Source organism: Corvus moneduloides, chromosome 23, assembly GCF_009650955.1.
Source record: "Corvus moneduloides isolate bCorMon1 chromosome 23, bCorMon1.pri, whole genome shotgun sequence".
NCBI classification, from domain to species: domain Eukaryota; kingdom Metazoa; phylum Chordata; class Aves; order Passeriformes; family Corvidae; genus Corvus; species Corvus moneduloides.
Genome location: NC_045498.1, coordinates 1,242,016 through 1,264,001, shown reverse-complemented (window position 1 = coordinate 1,264,001; position 21,986 = coordinate 1,242,016). Strand labels below are relative to the sequence as shown.

General features: G+C 49.4%; 1 protein-coding gene across 7 annotated transcripts in view; it reads right to left on the bottom strand.

Moving 5' to 3' along the window:
- Window positions 1-21,986, bottom strand: part of HIVEP3 (HIVEP zinc finger 3) — a 257,516-nt gene that overhangs the window by 196,846 nt on the left and 38,684 nt on the right. The window lies entirely within an intron of this gene.

The window sequence follows — 21,986 nt, the reverse complement described above, 5'->3', positions numbered from 1 at the left end:
ATCCCAGACTTTCCACAAAAAGAGCTCCATGAGAGGCTGGGAAACCACTAAAATCCCGATCATTCCAAAATCCCGATCAGTCCAAAATCCCGATCAGTCCAAAATCCTGACAATTCTAAAATCCCGATCAGTCCAAAATCCCAATTATTCCAAAATCCTGATCATTCCAAAATCCCAACTATTCCAAAATCCCGATGAGTCCAAAATCCCCATCATTCCAAAATCCCATTCATTCTAAAATCCTGATCATTCCAAAATCCCGATCAGTCCAAAATCCCAACCAGTCCAAAATCACAATTATTCCAAAATCCCAATCAGTCTAAAATCCCGATCGTTCCAAAATCCCAATTAGTCCAAAATCCTGATCATTCCAAAATCCCGATCATTCACATGACACCCAATGGCTCCAAACTCCCAGAATTAAAACCCCCATGGTTTAATCCTGCTGGGATTGCAGGGAGTGGGGACAGTGCCGGGTGACAACCCTGGGAAGGGTCCAGAGCTGAGCGTGGAGTCACAGCGTCCACAGGGAAAGGAGCAGGAAAAGAGCAGGAAAAGAGGGGGAAAAGAGGGAAAATAGAAAAAAAAAGAGGGAAAAGGGGGGGGGGAAAGGGAAAAGAGGGAAAAAGGAGGGGAAAGAGGGAAAAAAGAGGGAAAAGAGGGGAAAGAGGGGAAAAGAGGGGAAAAAAGAGGGAAAAGAGGGACAAGAAGGGGAAAAAAGATGGGAAAAAGAGGGGAAAAGAGGGAAAAGAAGGGGAGAAAAGATGGAAAAAAGAGTGGAAAGAGAGGGAAAAGAGGGAAAAGAGAGAAAAAGAGGGGAAAAGAGGGGAAAAAGGGGGGGAAGAGGGAAAAGAGGGGAAAAGAGGGAAAAGGGGAAAAAAGAGGGAAAAGAGGGGAAAAAGGGGGGGAAGAGGGAAAAGAGGGGAAAAGAGGGAAAAGGGGAAAAAAGAGGGAAAAGAGGGGAAAAGAAGATGGAAAAAAGAGTGGAAAGAGAGGGAAAAGAGGGAAAAGAGGGAAAAGAGGGAAAAAGAGGGGAAAAGAGGGGAAAAGAGGGGAAAAGAGGGGAAAAGAGGGGAAAAGAGGGGAAAAAGGGGGGAAAGAGGGAAAAGAGGGGAAAAGAGGGAAAAGAGGGGAAAAAAGAGGGAAAAGAGGGAAAAAGAGGAAAAAGAGGAAAAAGAGGGGAAAAGGAAGGAAAAGAGGGAAAAAAGAGGGAAAAGAGGGGAAAGAGGGAAAAGAGGGGAAAAGAGGGAAAAGAGAGGGAAAAGAGGGAAAAGAGGGAAAATAGGGAAAAGAGAGGGAAAAGAGGAGGGAAAAGAGGAGGGAAAAGAGGGAAAAGAGGGAAAAAGGAGGGAAAAAGGAGGGAAAAAGGAGGGAAAAAGGAGGGAAAAAGGAGGGAAAAAGGAGGGAAAGAGGGAAAAAAGAGGGGAAAAAGAAGGAAAAGAGGGAAAGCAGCGTCACCCCGCCCTCGGTGAGAGGTGAGGAGCTGCCACCGCCCCCGCAGCGACCCCGGGTTCCATTCCCAGGTTCCTCCGGGCCATGGAATGGGGATTTTTCCTTCTTTTTAAAAATCCTTTGGAATTCTCACTCTTTGTGCAAAGCCTTGCAGGAATTCAGAGCGATGCGGAGGAAGGGCCGGGCGGGCTGGGATAAATTATTCATGGCAGGGGGGTTTTGCAGGTGTCAGAGAGAGATGGAAAAATAAAAACAGAAAAATATTTTAGAAATATACAGAGTGTAAAGATATAAATAGATGGATAGGTAAATATAAACCATAAATATAGAAATCGAAAAGGTAAAAAAATAAAAAAACCCAGAAATGTGAAAGCTTGTAAATGATAAAAACAGAGAAAATAGAGAAAAATTAAAAATACATTAAAAATATAAAAATATAAAAATACAAAAATACAAAAATACAAAAATACAAAAATAGAGAAATAAAATATAAATATATAGAAATAAAAATATAAATATATAAATATATTAAAATATAAAAGTAGAAAGATAGAAATATAAAAATATAAATATAAAAATATAGAAATGTAAAAATTAAAAGTATTCATATATATATAAATATAAAATATTAAAATATATAGAAATATATAGAAATATAAAAAGTATATAAAATATAGAAAAATACAGACAAATGTAGACAAATATAGACAGATACAGAAAAATATCAAAATATATAAATACAAACATAAAAAAATATAAATATATAAATATATAAATATATAAATGAAAATAGTTAAAATTAAAATATAAATATATGAATATTATTACACCAATATATAAATATAAATATATAAAATATAAGAATATAAAAGTGTATAGAATGTAGAAAAATATGGAAAATAGATAAAAATATAAAAATAAACATAGATATAAATAGGTATAGATATAAATATAGAAGTAGATATAAATAAAATAAAAATAAAGGTAAAAATATGAATAAAAAAATTTTAAAAAGTAAAAAAATTAAAATTAAAATTAAAATTTAAAAATTAAAATTAAAATTTAAAAAATAAAATTAAAGTTTAAAAAATTAAAATTAAAATTAAAATTAAGATTAAAATTAAGGAATGATTTTCCATCTATCTCTTGCAGAGGTTGCTGGATCAATGCAAAGAACACAACAAGAGACGCTTCCAAAACCAAAATTAAATAAAGGAATTCCTTCATAGAAAGGGAAGGAAAAGAATTCCCAAAGCCCTGTCAGTAAAACTCCGGGAATTCAGCACCGCTGTGCCCCCAACAATTCCATTTATCCTCGCGGCTCCTGCTCCGATTCCGGTTCCCTTTGGTTGTTCTCATCCCTGCAACCCCTTCTTTATTCTCAGGCAATCCCAGGATTTCCTTGGAAAGGACCCCCCAGGGATCCTCGAGCCCAACTCCAGGCGCCAGAAATCCCCGGTGGGAGCCTGGTCCGTGCCCGATCCGGGTGCCAAATCCAGCTGGAGCCCCCATCCTGCTGCCCCGTGGGTGCATCCAGCGGGAATTCCTGCCGGGCCTCAGCCCACGGCTCCTTTCCTTCACGTTGGACATTTTGTGCCAGGGTTTGGGTCCTGGTTTCCATCCTGGATTCAGGAATCTGAATCCCAGAATGGTTTGGGGGGGAAGGGAACTTAAATCCCATCCCACGGGCAGGGACACCTCCCCCTATCCCAGCCCCAATGTCCAGCCTGGCCTTGGGCACTGCCAGGGATCCAGGGGCAGCCCCAGCTGCTCTGGCAATTCCATGCCAGCCCCTGCCCACCCTGCCAGGGAACAATTCCTTCCCAAGATCCCACCCAGCCCTGCCCTCTGGCACTGGGAAGCCATTCCCTGGCTCCTGGCCCTGAATCCCTTGTCCCCAGTCCCTCTGCAGCTCTCCTGGAGCCCCTTCAGGCCCTGCAAGGGGCTCGCAGCTCTCCCTGGAGCCTTCTCCTCTCCAGCTGAGCACCCCCAGCTCTCCCAGCCTGGCTCCAGAGGGGCTCCAGAATCCTGGAATCATGGAATGGTTTGTGTTGGGATGTGCCCTAAGGACCACTCAGTCCTAGCCAGGGACACCTCCCACTGTGCCAGGCTGCTCCAGCCCCAATGTCCAGCCTGGCCTTGGGCACTGCCAGGGATCCCGGGGCAGCCCCAGCTGCTCTGGCAATTCCATGCCAGCCCCTGCCCACCCTGCCAGGGAACAATTCCTGCCCAAAACCCAGGGAATCCACACTTTCTCACTTTCATCCTGGAATGCTTTGGGTGGGAAGGGATCTTCAATCCCATCTCGTTCCACCCCCAGGGACACCTTCCCCTATCCCAGGCTGCTCCAAGCCCCGTCCAGCCTGGCAAGGGACCGTGGAAACAACTCCGGACATGGAAAGTCAGATCTGGGAGAAGATGGAGCATCCCTAATCCCAAAACTCCAATTTTTTCCCTTCAGTATCGAAACATTTGTCAATATTTTGGTTTGGCTGAGGACTTTATTGGGCGTTGCAACACCGAGCTGGGCTTCCAGTAAGGGCGGAAATCTCTGAGTCAGAGCTGGGCAGGAGCAGCAAAACCCGAGCCCAGCTGCCACTCGGGTGCTGGGTCTGGTCCAGTTAGGCTGAGCTCACTCAGTCAGGGCTTTGGGGCAGCACCCACGGCACCCTCTGGGGTTGAATTAACCAGGGCTGGGGGTCCCAGAGGCACCCAAAGGAAATTTCCCAACCAAATCCTCCCTCCCCTGGCTGGGAATGGCGCTGGGTGTAGCACAAGGAGATTTGGGATCGGTTAAACCCCAGAACTGGAGACTAAACCTGGTTTTAAGGGGGTTTTTAGGCACTCAGCACCCACGGGAAGGGTGCAGGGCCACACCCATCTGCCTGGTCCCGGTGTCCAGCCCGGGATCCTGAGCTCCAAGGGGGAGCATCCCGCTGGTCCCGCAGCTCTCCAGGCAAATCCTAAAGGCTCCAGACGAGGTTTGCTGGGGCTTCAGCGCAATCCCACAGAGTTCCTGAACCTTTGCTGTGCCCTGGATCTATCCCTGCACCCTTCACCTGTGCCCAGGGCTCTGGGATGGCCTAAAAACCCCCTTAAAACCAGGTTTAGTCCCCAGTGCTGGGGCTTAACCCATCCCAAATCTCCTTGTCCCACAGCCGGTGTCATTCCCCAAGTGGAAAACGAAGATTTCGGCCAAAAGAGGAGTAAAAATTAGGAATAAAAGGAAGTATTACCCAGGCCGAGTGCAAGTGCTCACTCTCAACCCCCAAAATCCCCTTTAAACTGAGCTTTAAAATCCCCTTTAAGCTGGGATTTTGCTGGAAAAGGCCAGCTGCACGTGGAAAACCAAGAGGAGGAATAAAGCCGCGTTCCTGAAGGAACGAGGAGCCCAAACCCAACAACAACCCTCGTTAATTAAAGGCAGCGCAGCCTCCCTGGAATGCCGGGCAGATGGAGAAACAACAGCAGCGAGGCAAGAACGGCAGGAAAAGGGAAAGGAAAAGGAAGGGAAAGGGAAAGGGAAAGGGAAAGGGAAAGGGAAAGGGAAAGGGAAAGGGAAAGGGAAAGGGAAAGGAAAAGGAAAAGGAAAAGGAAAAGGAAAAGGAAAAGGAAAAGGAAAAGGAAAAGGAAAAGGAGGGAACAGATCCAGGGCTGGTTTTAAGGCAGGGATGGATCGGGACGAGGTGACGGAGCTCAGCTCCAGCTCGGGCACCGGCAAGAAAAGGAAAAGATTTGGGCTCTGAAAAGGACAATTTCTGTTTCTATTCCCAGCTCGCATTAACACAGGGCAATTAATGGGCCCACAGTTAATTAGGCGGGGAATGATGCGGGTGAGAGAGGGTGTGGGGCAGGAAACAATCTGGAACCTAAAAAACACCTGGAAAAACACCTGGAAAACACAGACAGGAGGGGGTTTTCCTTTTTTTTTCCCCCTAAAACCCCAAACTCCAGGACACAAACAGGAGGGGTTTTCCTGGTTGGTTTTTTTCCCCTAAAACCCCAAACTCCAGGACACAGGAGGGGTTTTTCCTGTTTTTTTCCCCCTAAAACCCCAAACTCCAGGACACAGACAGGAGGAGTTTTTCCTGTTTTTTTCCCCCTAAAACCCCAAACTCCGGGACACAGACAGGAGGGGTTTTCCTGTTTTTTTTTCCCTGGCACCGCTCATTCCATGCATGGAAATCATGGAGCGATGCTTTTGGCTGCTCCCCTCTGGAAGGGGGCCGCGCCTTTCCCACCAATCCCAAGAAGGTGACAGCTCGCGGTCGCTGTTGGGAGCGCAGGGAATGAGATGTTTTCCCTCCTCTCCGGGCTGAAAATCCGGGATTGGAGCTTCCCTCAGCCCGGTTTGGATCAACTTCACTAGGAAACAAATCTTTGAACAGCCTTTAAATCTCTCACCCTGCACCGCGAGGAGGGAATCATTCCAGCTGGGGAAGAATTCCAGCTGCATCCCGCGGCACGGGACAGCCCTGGCTGGCCAGGAATGGCTGGGACAGCTGGAAAGCAGGGAAGGAAAGGATGGATGGGCAGCCCTGGGACACCTCCCTCGCTGGGAGGGAATTGGGGAGGTCGGATTTCACCCCCCGCTGCCCTGGGCCGGGTTTAGCAGCGTGGGGGGATGAACAGAGAGTGGGAAAAGTGAGCAGGAGGTCAGGTCCGTGGCCAGGAAAAACTGGAAAATCGGGAGAAGCTTGGAGAAGGCAGAAGTGTTCAGCCAGACAGAGCTGCCAGCTCTGAACGCTGAACCCCTGCGGATTCCAGTCCCCCCCTTCCTGCCTTTTGGAGAGCAGAGGGAGCAAACCCGCGCCCGTCTGGAGCCTGCATCTGCCAGAGCCTCGGGATTCCAATTTCTGTCCCCAGTCCTGGTTCCAATTTCAGGAGAGGAGGAACTAAATTGGGGAAATAAAGAAAAAAAAGAAAGTGAAAGAAATGAAAGCAAAACAAGCCCAGGGAAAGGCGAGGGGAAGGAGGGAAGTGTGACAGCCACATCGACAGATCTGCCACGGCTCTGGAGGGTCAGACCCTTCCTGGGCATCCAAGGGCATCGCGAGGTGCCAGCACAGGATGGAAAAGCGCCTGGAAGAGGCCAGGAAGGATCCCGGGCACAGCAGAGCTGCGGTTTGGGGCTTTTCTGCGGGGTTTGACCTCGCTCACACACGGAGTTGTGTTCCCAGAGTTGTGTTCCCGTCCCTCCGGACTCAGCAGGGAAGGATTCCAGATTCCAGCCCGAGGGACCAGGGACAAAGGGCAGCGGGACAGGCTGGAACCACCTGGAGGACTCTGCATCCCTGCAGCTCCGATCTCTGCCCCTGGGCCAGGGGCAGCACCCAGGGAGCGGCTGGAGCTGGGCCAGGGCAGGCTCAGGCTGGAGAGCAGGGAAAGGTTCTTCCCCCAGAGGCTGCTGGGCACTGCCCAGGCTCCCCAGGGAATGGGCACGGCCCCGAGGCTGCCAGAGCTCCAGGAGCGTTTGGGCAGCGCTGCCAGGGATGCCCGGGGTGGGATTTGGGGTGTCTGGGCAGGGCCTGGGGCTGGAATCCATGATCCCTGTTCAGGACATTCCACAATTCCATGATTTGCATGGATGTGGGAGGCACACCCTGACTGGCACCCCCAGCTGGGCCCAGCCCCATCCTCCCTCCCCAGCTCTGCAAACCCATCCTTGGAGCTGCATTCCCACAAAACTCAGCCATTCCCTGCCAGCAAATCCATCAATTCCTGCTCTCCCACAGGAGGAATCCGGGGGCCAGACCCTCCCGGGTCCTGCTGAGGGGTTGTGGGGAGTTTCTGGAGTTTTCCTGGCGGGGTCCATCCTGTCCCTCTGTTTACAGCCCTCAAGTGCCCTCCATCCCAACCCACTCAGCATGGAATTCTGGAGGCTGTGCTATCCCGAAAAACCCTTCCCAGTGGGATTGTTCGTTCCCTAATGTGCAGGGATGAAGGGGAGGGAAGGGAAAAGGGGAAAGGGAAAGGGGGAAAGGGAAAGGGAAAGGGAAAGGGAAAGGGAAAGGGAAGGGAAGAGGAAAGGAAGAGGAAAAGGAAAGGAAAAGGAAAGGAAAAGGAAAGGAAAAGGAAAGGAAAAGGAAAGGAAAGGGAAAGGAAAGGGAAAGGAAAGGGAAAGGAAAGGAAAGCGAAAGGAAAAGGAAATGAAAAGGAAAGGAAAAGTAAATGGACAGGAAAGGGAAAGGAAAGGAAAAGGAAAGGAAAAGGAGTTGCTGCTGCTGTCCAGGCTGGGAACAAGGTGCTGATTTTGCCAACCAAACCCTGGCACCGCCCCCGAGCCAGCGCCCTCCTGGCCCAGCCTGGCAGCCCCTCGGCACAGGACGGCATCAGACGCTCCGGCCCTGCCGGTGGATTCATAAACGGGGAATTCACCAACGGGAACCATCAGCGCATCCATCAAAGGGCTCGGCCAGGGACAGCTCCAAAGCAAAGGCTGGAAGCTGTAAAAGTTAAAATCCCAAACACTTCGCAGCAATTCCAGCTTTTTTTTGCCCCCTGCATTCCCACTGAGTTCTTGAATAAAATACAAAAAGCTGTTTCATCACAGGCAGGGTGGATTTTGAGCCTCTGTGCTTGTGCAGGGGCTCTGCTGGAGCATCACAGCCTCTGCTTGGCAAAAATCCTCAAAACTAACCCAGAGCTCCCCTGGCCTCTCCGAAACCCTGCTCTCCAGGAGGGTGGGAGGCTCCTGCTCACAAACAAGGGCCTTCCATGGGTTCCTTCTCCAGCATCCAATGGATTAAGAGGGAATTCCCCTCCCAGCAGAAGCTGCAGCACTCCTCACCCACCCCTGGGACAGCGGCCTGTCCTCCAGCCTATTATTATTATTATTGAATAATAATATTTATTAGCAATTACTCCTTAGGGTTAATTGATTGAAAAGCTGCCAAGCCCTCGACGACACCTCTGCCTTCCAAGAAGTTTGGAGAACTTGAGAGAACTTGGGAGAACGAGAGAAGAGTTTTGCCAAGTGACCCATTTTACGTTCCTCTTAAACTCTGAGGGGTTTCCCTGAGTGCCCAAGGCGGGCTCTGGGACTTCCCAGCAGCTCCGAAATCCCGAATCTCCAGTCCCCCGCGCACCCCAGGTGACAGCAGGGACACAAACCCTGCCAGGCTTCGCCCCGCCCCGGAGGAATGCGCAGCTTTCCTTGGCTTGGCTCCCGTTCTCCCAAGACGATTCAGCCTAATCCCCACGGGATCAACCACGGGCGCTCGGGATTCCTCCCTTGGAGCTGCCAGCACCTCCAGGATCCCCTAAAGGCTCCCTAAAGAGGGAGGCAAAGAAACTTCTCCTCCTCATTAGCCAGGAGTTAATTAAAAATGAAGGTAAATGAACACCTCGCTATGGTCTTCCCTCTTTTTATTCTCTCCCACCCCTCTGCTGATCCTCCTCCTTCACCCCCAGCCCAGCCCAGATCCCCCCAAATCGAGAGGATAAAGGACAGTTTAATGTTTAATATTTAACATTTTCATAATCATTCCTACGAAAGCCTCGTGGCCAGGTCCACATTCCTGACTCCGTGAGCTTCTCCCTGCGGGGAACTCCAATTATTGCAATTTCAGCTTTCCTTTTATTTCTTATTTAACTGAATTTCCCGTTGCTCCTAACCAGGAAATATTTGGGGAAACAGCGCGAAGAACTGTGATTAATCTCTCACAGAAATGCCCAAATTTTGCATAAATTTACTCTGGGCTTGCAAAAAAATGGATTTTGTGCCAAGCAGAGAGGCCTCTCTCCTCTGTTTCCACCTGGGGAACAGAAAAGAGCACATTTTTCTGCTACAAAACCTTAAATTTGAGCCTTTAATTGAATTTAAAATTTAAACCTTTAATTGAAATGGTTGCTGGGACTTCTGAAATCAACTGAGAGGAGCCACTCCACACAAAAAAGTGCAAATCAAAGGGGCCAAAGGGGGGTCAGAGCGGGATTTCCATGGAAAAATCCATCATTTAGGGCAGGATTACCAGGGAAAAGACACGGACACCACTCCAGGATAAATTCAGCCAGGACCAGTGGGAATAAAGGAGAGCGAACAGCCCCAGAGCTTTCCAATTTAAATAAAAACATTTTACATCAATTCTCATTTTTAATCACGAAAGAAATAATTTTGAATCGATTTGAAATAAATGAATTACAAATCGTTCGAATCGATTTGAAATAAATAAATTATAAATAAGCTGTCGTTTGGAAGGTCCTTAATCAGTGCCAGAGGTGCAAAGAGCCAAAATTATCCTGTGGCTCTGGCCCTCTCCTGCTCCACAGGGTTGGAGGCTCCAATATTCCAAGAGATCCCACTCCCAGTGTTGGAAATGACACAAATTTTTCAATTTTTAGCTGATTTTTAGAGGTTTTTTGTTTGTCTTTGCCCAGAGGGGACGGAATGGAAGATTCTCCTCAAAGGATTCTGCTCCTTGGGTGAGGCCTGATGGGTTTAACTCCTCACAGCTCTTCTTTGCAAGCCCAGAGTGAATTTATGCAAAATTTAGGAACTTCTGGCAGAGGTTAATAACAGCTCTTTGTGCTCTTTCCCCAAATATTTCCTGGTTGGGAGCAACGGGAAATTCAGTCAAATGAAAAACAAAACAAAAGCTGAAATTATCAATAACCAGCAGGACCCCAAATATAAGAATTTGGTCATTTGGGACTGACGGGTGTGGAACCGATGAATCTCCCTGGGTTTTGCCTGGATAAATTCGGGACAAATCCCATGGATGGAATGATTTTCCCTGCACAACCCAGGCAGTGTGAGGACGAAACGATTTCTCTTTATCCTGGCCAGAATAAAGCGATGCCTCCATTCTCCAACACTTAAAAAAATGCTGCTGGAGAGGATTTTTTCTTTTTTCCCTGCAGTTTTGGTGCGAATCTATGGCTTTTCCCAGTGCAAGATGCCCCAGATGATTCCAAGTCCCCTCCCAGCCCATTCTCCAGTTGTGATTCCATCAATAATTACAGCAAAAATAATCCTACGGGAGCACCAGCACCGCTCCCTCCCCTCCTCCGGGCACCTGGAGATTCCAGGCGGCTTTTCCAAGCCCCGCGCTCCTGGAAAAGTGCAAAGCTCAGGCAGGGGCTGTGTGTGCTCCAGGAATCCACCCCGAATTCCAGCTCTGGAATTCAAAGGGAAGGAATCCATCCCGAATTGCACCCAAAAAAGCTGCTCCAAAGCCACCGCACCCCTACCCCGGGGACAGGGGTGGCCTGTGACAATTCCCAGGTGAATTTGGGCTGCTCAGGGGCCCGGGAAGAGGAGCTGGAGCATCCCGAGCCACCCCACCCCCCCCCCCAGGCCATAAAACAACACCCAGCACTAATGAAGCACTAATTAACCACAGCCTTACCCCGAACATTCCAACATTTCCCTCCCAGGCAGCCTGACTCAGCGCAGGGCAGGGATTTGAAGGGATCATTCCGAGGCACTCAGGAGAGGGAGGAGAAGAAATTTGAAACCCTGGGGTTGTTCGGGCATCCGAGAGCTGAAGGTGCCACGGTCACCGCAGGGAGGTCACCGCCCTGAGGCTCCTCAGGACAGGGATATTCCGGGATTTTGGGGGTTATTTCAGCGCTCAGGCCACAGGAGCCGAAAGAGGTCGGGTGAAGTGGGGGAAGGAATGAAAATACACATTTTGTCTGCCAGCAGCTGGAGCTGTGGGAGGGGGGACACAGGAGCGGTTTGGGGGATTTGGGTAAAAAGATAAAGAGGAGATTTTATTTTTACAGTGAGGGTGGTCAAAGGCTGGCACGGGATAATTCCCTGGAATTATCCAAGGAAGAGGCTGTTTGCGATGAGGGGGGTCAGAACTGGCACAGGATGCCCAGAGAAGCTGCGACTGCCCCATCCCTGGAAGAATTCAGGGCCAGGTTGGGTGAGGCTCTGAGAACCTGGTTTAGGGGTTTAGGGGAAGGTGTCCCTGCTCATGGAGGGCTTTGGACGAAATGGCCCTAAAAAGTCCCTTCCAGCTCCAACTCTGTGATTCCCTGCAAGGGACCTCCAGTGCTTGGAGTTTTGGAGGAAAAAAATGGATTCATTGTAAACACACCCTTTCCTTTTTCCTTTCCCCTTTCCTTTTTTCCTTTTTCCTTTCCCCTTTCCTTTCCCCTTTCCTTTTTTCCTTTTTCCTTCCCCTTTCCCTTCCCCTTTCCCTTCCCCTTTCCCTTCCCCTTTCCTTTCCCCTTTCCTTTCTCCTTTCCTTTTTTCCTTTTTCCTTTCCCTTTCCCTTTCCCTTCACCTTCCCCTTCCCCTTCCCCTTCCCCTTCCCCTTCCCCTTTCCCTTCCCCTTTCCCTTCCCCTTTCCCTTCCCCTTTCCCTTCCCTTTCCCTTCCCCTTTCCCTTCCCCTTTCCCTTCCCCTTTCCCTTCCCCTTTCCCTTCCCCTTTCCCTTCCCCTTTCCCTTCCCCTTTCCCTTCCCCTTTCCCTTCCCCTTTCCCTTCCCCTTTCCCTTCCCCTTTCCCTTCCCCTTTCCCTTCCCCTTTCCTTTCCCCTTTCCCTTCCCCTTTCCTTTCCCCTTTCCTTTCCCCTTTCCTTTCCCTTTCCTTTCCCCTTTCCTTTCCCCTTTCCTTTCCCCTTTCCTTTCCCCTTTCCTTTCCCCTTTCCTTTCCCCTTTCCTTTCCCCTTTCCTTTCCCCTTTCCTTTCCCCTTTCCTTTCCCCTTTCCTTTCCCCTTTCCTTTCCCCTTTCCTTTCCCCTTTCCTTTCCCCTTTCCTTTCCCATTTCCTTTCCCCTTTCCCTCCTTTGGGTTTTGCTGGGACATTTGAGGGGTATAAACAGAGGGACAAAACCAAACCTGACCCTAAACCCCACGAGCAGCCCCAAACCCCTCCCAGGACCCCACTGCCTCGTCCTTCCTCCCCCTCCTGTCCCCCACCCGACCCTGGGGGTTGTTTTCTTCTCCTCGTGGGGTAATCGAGGCGAAGCCGAGGCTTTAAACGGAGCAGAGGAACGACAAATCCCGAGATCAGAGGGAAAGGAGGCAGGGAAAAAAGCAGGCTCCGGTTTTCTCCCTCCCCGTGTCAGGTGAGATGAGTCATTTCTGCCACGAGACATCCCAAAGGAGTCTTTTAAGGATGCAGAGAAACGGAGCACGTGGATGAAAGGCTGGTGAGAGCAGAGGGCTGCAATTAAAAATGTTTCTGTATCACCAGCTCGGAGCTCTGCTGAAAGCACGGGGGATTTTCAGCCCTTCTCACAAATATAAAATTCTATTTCAGGGATAGAACTGAGCCCCTTCACCGGGAAAACTACCTGGGAAAGCGGAGAAAACGGTCGGATCCCCGAGCCAGATGGAGCCGCTTTGCCCCTGATCAATCATCGCCTGCTTTTATCCTTAAATGAACCCAGGGAAAAAAATTAAATAAATAAATCAATCAATCCCTGCTGGAAAGCGAGCAGGAATCTCGTGCGCTCGCATCCTTCCCCCGGCTCGGGGTTTTTGGAAGGAGCCGCGAACGTTTCCAATGGCAACCGCGAAATGTCCCATCAGAGTCAGCTGTTGATTGTTCTCCCCAGCACGGGTGTGACAGCGTGGTGATGATTGCAGGCATTAAAATCCCCTCATTTCCCTGATTTCCATCCCTGCTCCCCGCGGGACCCTGCGGTGACCATCTGGGCAGGGCCTGCAAATCTCTCTCTTTTCCTTTTTTTTTAGGCTGCTTTTTGTTTGTTTTCCAGCCAGGATGGGCTTTGGTTTTACCCCTCCTGCTCCCACTTGGAGCTCGCTTCCCCCCACCAGCCCGAGTCCGAGATGCCAAAAATAGGGAGCGAAGGCACCGCTGGAAGCAGGGGTTGGATTTGGGACACGGCGAGGGATGTTCCCAAAAATCCCGGCCTGAAGGGGCTCAGAGCAGCCCTGGATGCTGCTCCGAGCCAGGGGCTCATCCCACAAATATTCCTGGGGGGAGCCGGGGGGAATCAGGCTCTGCTGGCAGGGAACAGGGACAGGAGGAGAGGGAACGGCCTCAGGCTGGGCCAGGGCAGGCTCAGGGTGGGCAGCAGCAGGAATTTCCCCATGGAAAGGGTGCTCAGGGATTGGCAGGGGCTGCCCAGGGAGGTTTGGAGTGCCCAGCCCTGGAGGTGCCCAAGGAAGGATTCCTGGAGGTGGCACTGAGTGCTCTGGGCTGGGGACAAGGTGGGGATGGGGCACGGGGTGGGCTCGATGCTCTGGGAGCTCTTTTCCCACCTCAGTGAGCCTGGGACTCCATTCATTTATATAAAAATGGACTGTTTGATACATTTATACACCGCAGATACATCATCCACTTCCTCCTACAGCATTATTATTTTTATAGTTTTATATTTTATAGTTTTATATTTTATAGTTTTATATTTTATAGTTTTATATTTTATATTATTTTATACTTTATATTATTTTATATTTCATATTTTTATTTTATTAATTTCTATTTTATTTTATATTTTATATGTATTAGACCTTATGGATACAATGCTATGTAAGTATGCTATAAGAAATATAGTGTTATATATTACATATTATATTCTATATATTATCTATTATATTTTATATATTATATATCATATTTTATATATTATATAAGATCAAATATACTATATTACATAGCATATTTCCAAAATTTACCATATAAAAACATGCTAATATTAAAATATAGTATAATGATATGCTAAGATAATAATTTACAATATGATATGTAGTATAATTATAAAATACACTGTATAATAGAAAGATATAAATTCATATTATACAGCATAATTAAAAAAGGCATAATATAAAACATGATATAAAATACGTATTTATGTTATATAGTATAATAATAAAATGTATGATCTATAATAGAAATACAAAAATTTGTGTTATATAGTAATATTTTAAAGTATAAAATATAATATATAAAATATACTGTATTATATATAATATATTATATATTATATATTGTATATTGTATATTATATACTGTATATTATATATTATATGTTACATATTATATATTATATATTGTATATTATATATTAATTTATATTATATAACATAAATATAAAATATAAAATATAAAATATAAAATAAAAATATAAAATATGTATTTATATTCTATAGTATAAATATATAATATATAATACATAATGTATAATATTTAATATTCAATATACAATATAAACAGATACATTTATGTTATAAATATGAAATTAGCTCTATATAATACCCCCATCTATCCGTGTTTCACGTCTGATCCAGTGCACAAACTCCAAACCAAAAGCCACTTTTACAATTCCCAGCTCGGGCTCCCCGCTGGATCCCCTTCCCAGGCCATGCCAATCTCCCATTTGTCCTTTCAGGCAGCCCTGCAGTGACCCTGGAGCCTCCAGGCTTCGTTAATTCCAGCCTGCATCCAGCCTGGCAGAGCTGGGGAGGATCCAAAGCCCTTCCCTTCCCCAGAATGTTCCATGGCCTCGGAGCAGTTTTGTGTTCACAGCCCCGAAATCCATCGGCCCCACAGACTGAGCCCTCCTGACCCCAGGGAAAAACCTCCTCCTGCCCCGGCCTGGCGCTGGGAAAAGCAGGAAAAAACCAAATCCAAGGAGGGAAAGGCTCATTGCCATCAACAACCTCCCGCAGAAACGCTGGGATGCGGGGAGCTCGCGGAACGATGCTGGGAGCAAACGTGTGGATGGGATTTCCTTGGGAAAGCTGAATGTCAGCAAAGCTGAGCCTTCCTGGGCGGGTTCTGGGTTCCTTAGACCTTCAAAAGCACCAGCTAAGCCCTCTCCCGAATGCCAGGCCTTCCCAAGGTCACGGAAGGACACTCCTGTAGGTTTTCCGGGGAGCAGCACTTTGACAGGAATGATAATATTTTTGCCTCTCTTGCCACCTCAAGATTCAACCAGTGGGCCTTGGAAAACCCAATCCAATTTTTCTTTTTTAAATTAAAATTAAAATTAGAATTTAAATTTAATTCTAATTTTAATTCTAATTTTAATTCTAATTTTAATTCTAATTCTAATTTTAATTCTAATTTTAATTCTAACTTTAATTTTAATTCTAATTTCAATTCTAATTCCAATTCCAATTCTAATTCTAATTTTCATTTTCTAGATTACTTTTTCTTCTGTTTGTATACTTTTTATTTTTATAGCAAACCCCACTCCCAGCGGTTGCTGAGCCCAGAAATTTCGGTATGGGCCAGCACAATTTTGCTTCCAGACACAATAAAAAAGGAGCAGCGGGGTCACAGAGCCGCTGAGCCACTCCATCCATCACCCTCGGTGACTCGCTGGAGGTGAGCTGATGATGTTTTGGGGGAATTAATTTGCTTCCAGCAAGGAGTTAATCCTTTTTTCCTTTGCCGAGGGGAGAGAGCCGCTCTTGTTTTCAGAGCACTCGGGATAATCCCCAGGCTTCCCCCGGGTTAGCGGCGGCACAAAAGCGGCAAGCGGCGCTCAGGGACGGAGCGGCCGCGGGAATTTCTGGTTTTCGAGGCTTTCAAGTGTCGGAGTGGCCACAAATCAGGGCTGGGAAGAGCCCGGATTAAGGCCGAGCCGTGGGTGGGTGAGCAGCGGTGTCTGCCTCACACAAGGGGATTAAACTCGAGATTAAGGCTCGGATTCTCCCGAAGGATTTCTGTTTCTGGATGGCTCCGGCCGGGATTTGGCGCGGGTTTGCGGGGCTGGAAAATCAGCCGTGAGCGCGGGTGATTCCGGGTGGGAGCAGGAATTACAGGGCTCAGAGGGGAAAGCCATTTTTCAGCTGCGAGTCCTGCTTAGGATACCCCTTCGTTCCCTGCCTAATTAGGCCAATTAACAGGAAGATGCACTTAAAGCTGTGGGGTGGGGTGTCTGGGAAATGCTGGAGTAGCACAAAGCGAGCGCCCATTACAGCCGCCAGCCCTGCTCTGTGTGGGATCCCATCCCGGATCCCATCCCTGATCCCATCCCGGATCCCATCCCTGATCCCATCCCTGCTCCGTGTGGGATCCCATCCCTGATCCCATCCCGGATCCCATCCCTGATCCCATCCCTGCTCTGTGTGGGATCCCATCCCTGATCCCATCCCGGATCCCATCCCTGATCCCATCCCTGCTCTGTGTGGGATCCCATCCCTGAATCCCATCCCGGATCCCATCCCTGATCCCATCCCTGCTCCGTGTGGGATCCCATCCCTGATCCCATCCCGGATCCCATCCCTGATCCCATCCCGGATCCCATCCCTGATCCCATCCCTGCTCTGTGTGGGATCCCATCCCTGATCCCATCCCGGATCCCATCCCTGATCCCATCCCTGCTCCGTGTGGGATCCCATCCCTGAATCCCATCCCGGATCCCATCCCTGATCCCATCCCTGCTCCGTGTGGGATCCCATCCCTGATCCCATCCCGGATCCCATCCCTGATCCCATCCCTGCTCTGTGTGGGATCCCATCCCTGATCCCATCCCGGATCCCATCCTGCTCTGTGTGGGATCCCATCCCGGATCCCATCCCTGATCCCATCCCTGCTCCGTGTGGGATCCCATCCCTGATCCCATCCCGGATCCCATCCCATATCCCATCCCTGCTCTGTGTGGGATCCCATCCCAGATCCCATCCCTGATCCCATCCCATATCCCATCCCGGATCCCATCCCTGATCCCATCCCTGTTCCTTGTGGGATCCCATCCCTGATCCCATTTTGCTCCATGTGGGATCCCATCCCTGATCCCATCCCTGTTCTTTGTGGGATCCCATCCCTGATCCCATCCCTGTTCCTTGTGGGATCCCATCCCTGATCCCATCCCAGATACCATCCCTGATCCCATCCCTGCTCCATGTGGGATCCCATCCCTGAATCCCATCCCTGATCCCATCCCTGTTCTTTGTGGGATCCCATCCCTGATCCCATCCCTGCTCCATGTGGGATCCCATCCCTGATCCCATCCCTGTTTTTGTGGGATCCCATCCCAGATCCCATCCCTGCTCCATGTGGGATCCCATCCCTGATCCCATCCCGGATCCCATCCCTGATCCCATCCCTGATCCCATCCCGGATCCCATCCCTGATCCCATCCCCGCTCCATGTGGGATCCCATCCCTGATCCCATTCTGCTCCGTGAATTCTAATTTTAATTCTAATTTAATTAATAATCGAATTTTAATTCTAATTTTAATTCTAATTCTAATTTTAATTCTAATTTTAATTCTAACTTTAATTTTAATTCTAATTTCAATTCTAATTCCAATTCGCAATTCTAATTCTAATTTTCATTTCTAGATTACTTTTTCTTCTGTTTGTATACTTTTTATTTTTATAGCAAACCCCTACTCCCAGCGGTTGCTGAGCCCAGAAATTTCGGTATGGGCCAGCACAATTTTGCTTCCAGACACAATAAAAAAGGAGCAGCGGGGTCACAGAGCCGCTGAGCCACTCCATCCATCACCCTCGGTGACTCGCTGGAGGTGAGCTGATGATGTTTTGGGGGAATTAATTTGCTTCCAGCAAGGAGTTAATCCTTTTTTTCCTTTGCCGAGGGGAGAGAGCCGCTCTTGTTTTCAGAGCACTCGGGATAATCCCCAGGCTTCCCCCGGGTTAGCGGCGGCACAAAAGCGGCAAGCGGCGCTCAGGGACGGAGCGGCCGCGGGAATTTTCTGGTTTTCGAGGCTTTCAAGTGTCGGAGTGGCCACAAATCAGGGCTGGGAAGAGCCCGGATTAAGGCCGAGCCGTGGGTGGGTGAGCAGCGGTGTCTGCCTCACACAAGGGGATTAAACTCGAGATTAAGGCTCGGATTCTCCCGAAGGATTTCTGTTTCTGGATGGCTCCGGCCGGGATTTGGCGCGGGTTTGCGGGGCTGGAAAATCAGCCGTGAGCGCGGGTGATTCCGGGTGGGAGCAGGAATTACAGGGCTCAGAGGGGAAAGCCATTTTTCAGCTGCGAGTCCTGCTTAGGATACCCCTTCGTTCCCTGCCTAATTAGGCCAATTAACAGGAAGATGCACTTAAAGCTGTGGGGTGGGGTGTCTGGGAAATGCTGGAGTAGCACAAAGCGAGCGCCCATTACAGCCGCCAGCCCTGCTCCGTGTGGGATCCCATCCCGGATCCCATCCCGGATCCCATCCCAGATACCATCCCTGATCCCATCCCGGATCCCATCCTGCTCTGTGTGGGATCCCATCCCTGATCCCATCCCTGCTCTGTGTGGGATCCCATCCCGGATCCCATCCCGGATCCCATCCTTCTCTGTGTGGGATCCCATCCCTGAATCCCATCCCGGATCCCATCCCTGATCCCATCCCTGCTCCGTGTGGGATCCCATCCCTGAATCCCATCCCGGATCCCATCCCTGATCCCATCCCTGCTCCGTGTGGGATCCCATCCCTGATCCCATCCCGGATCCCATCCCTGATCCCATCCCTGCTCTGTGTGGGATCCCATCCCGGATCCCATCCCTGATCCCATCCCTGATCCCATCCCTGCTCTGTGTGGGATCCCATCCCTGATCCCATCCCGGATCCCATCCCTGATCCCATCCCTGCTCTGTGTGGGATCCCATCCCAGATCCCATCCCTGATCCCATCCCATATCCCATCCCGGATCCCATCCCTGATCCCATCCCTGTTCCTTGTGGGATCCCATCCCTGATCCCATTCTGCTCCATGTGGGATCCCATCCCTGATCCCATCCCTGTTCCTTGTGGGATCCCATCCCTGAATCCCATCCCTGATCCCATCCCTGTTCTTTGTGGGATCCCATCCCTGAACCCATCCTTGTTCCTTGTGGGATCCCATCCCAGATCCCATCCCAGATACCATCCCTGATCCCATCCCTGCTCTGTGTGGGATCCCATCCCTGAATCCCATCCCTGATCCCATCCCTGATCCCATCCCTGTTCTTTGTGGGATCCCATCCCTGATCCCATCCCTGCTCCATGTGGGATCCCATCCCTGATCCCATCCCTGTTTTTGTGGGATCCCATCCCAGATCCCATCCCTGCTCCATGTGGGATCCCATCCCTGATCCCATCCCGGATCCCATCCCGGATCCCATCCCCGCTCCATGTGGGATCCCATCCCTGATCCCATTCTGCTCCGTGTGGGATCCCATCCCGGATCCCATCCCTGATCCCATCCTGGATCCCATCCCTGCTCTCAGAGTGCCCAGCCGGGAGGTTCAGGACACGTTTCCAAGGCAAACCCTTCTCCCATCCTGGGGATCTGTTCCCAACCCAAACTGTACCTCAGAGCCACAGATTTGCTTTTGGGCTGTGCCAGGCCGGGCTGTGCCCACAGGGTTCTGCTCCCCCTGGTGCTGAGGGACATCCCAAACATTCCAGGTCCCGCTGGTGTCCCCAGAGCCAGGCCTGGGCGCTGTCACCCATCCCAGGCAGTGCCGGGGCTGCTTTTCAGACCTCCGAGCCCCTGGCAGGGCCTAAAGGGGCTCCAGGAGAGCTGCAGAGGGACTGGGGACAAGGGATTCAGGGCCAGGAGCCAGGGAATGGCTTCCCAGTGCCAGAGGGCAGGGCTGGATGGGATCTTGGGAAGGAATTGTTCCCCGGCAGGGTGGGCAGGGGCTGGCATGGAATTGCCAGAGCAGCAGTGGCTGCCCCTGGATCCCTGGCAGTGCCCAAGGCCAGGCTGGACACTGGGGCTGGAGCAGCCTGGCACAGTGGGAGGTGTCCCTGGGGTGGCACTGGGTGGCTTTGCAGTCCCTTGCACCCAAACCATTCCATGACTCCGTGATTCTATGGAAGGTGGATCCACACACCTGGGAGTGCACAGACCCGAGCGATTCCATCACCAGCTCTCCCCTGCCAAGGGTTCAGAGCAAGATCCCGAACGTGGCAACTCCTCCCTCCCTGATTCCCTCCAGGCAGGGGTAAAATCCCTCAGGATCTCCCTGAACAGGACACGGGCAGGGATCGCATTCCAGCGGCAGGGATCGCATTCCAGCGGTGTCACTCGGAGCTGCTCGGCCCGAGATTGATCTGAAAGCTGCAAACTCAGCGTTTCCCCAGAATATCCCGACGCTGCTTTCCTTAAAGGCCCCGTTCCGTTCCCGGAGCTCTGGGAGAGTTCCGCTGTCCTTTAACAGCCCCAGCCCCAGGAAAACTTGACCCTAAATCCTCAAAACCCACGAGAGAAAACCCCAAGGAGTGGATAAATATTCAGCCCTCAATCCCAAACTGCTTCACGCTAAAAATCTTGCAGCCTCCAAACCTTTTCCAGGAGTTCTGGAGCTCTCCTTTATTTTTTTTTCCTTTCTTTTTTTTCCTTTCTTTTTTTTCCTTTCTTTTTTTCCTTTCTTTTTTTCCTTTATTTTTTTCCTTCCTTTTTTTCCTTTCCTTTTTTTCCTTTCCTTTTTTTCCTTTCCTTTTTTTCCTTTCCTTTTTTTCCTTCCTTTCTTTCCTTTCTTTCTTTGCTTCGTTTTTTTGCTTTGCTTTTTTTCATTTCCTTTTTTTACTTTCCTTTTTTTGGTTTCCTTTTTTTCCTTTCCTTTTTTTCCTTTCCATTTTTTCCTTTCCTTTTTTTCTTTCCTTTTTTTCCTTCATTTTTTCCTTTCCTTTTTTCCTTTCTTTCTTTCCTTTCTTTCTTTCCTTTCTTTCTTTCCTTTCTTTCTTTCCTTTCTTTCTTTCCTTTCTTTCTTTCCTTTCTTTCTTTCCTTTCTTTCTTTCCTTTCTTTCTTTCCTTTCTTTTTTTCCTTCCTTTTTTTCCTTTCTTTCTTTCCTTTCTTTTTTTCTTTCTTTCTTTCCTTTCTTTCTTTCCTTTCTTTCTTTCCTTTCTTTCTTTCCTTTCTTTCTTTCCTTTCTTTCTTTCTTTCCTTTCTTTCTTTCCTTTCTTTCTTTCCTTTCTTTCTTTCTTTTTTTTCCTTTTTGTTTCCCCCCTCCCCCTGAGCCGTGCCAGTTGTTCGGAATCAGGGGATGCTGTTGGGAAGGGGGTGTTGGGAGGGAAGGGAACCCCGCTGGCGCATCCCAGAGTGAGAAGCGCTGATTCATAAATCCGAGGCACGTGAACATGAAAATGCTGGGAATTTCTCCTCCGGCTTCCTTCCAATCCCAAAAAGGCTCCAGCACCACCCGGGGGCTGAGCAGCCACAACAACGCCGGGGTGGATTTTGGGAGAGGAAATGAAAGGCAGGAATCAGCTCCCGAAGGGGCTGAACGGCCTCCGGCAGCAGCGCCTGCCCCGGCAGGATCCCATTCCCATTCCAGGGGAGGGAGGAAGTGTCTGGGAATTCCCCTCCTGCTGCTGCCGGCAGGGATGGGTTGGGAATGCCGGAACCTCCCCGGGAAATGTCAGTTCTGGGGGGTCACAGCTTAAAAAATTCTTTCTTGATCCAAATGCCCCCAAAGCTGCAGCTCCCAGAGCTCTCCTGGATTCCCTGCTCAGCTCCCATTAATCCGTCATTCCCCTCTTCCCGATTTCCAGCACGGTGACCCCTCTCCTGCCCCTTCTCCCGGACATCTCCCCACTCCTGCCTTTCGCGATGCTTCCCAAACCCCTTCTCTTTTCCAGCAACACCAGCAGCGCTTCTTTTCCCCAAAACACAATAAATTCCGGAAAAACGGCCCCGTGCTTCCCAGCATCGGCGCTGAA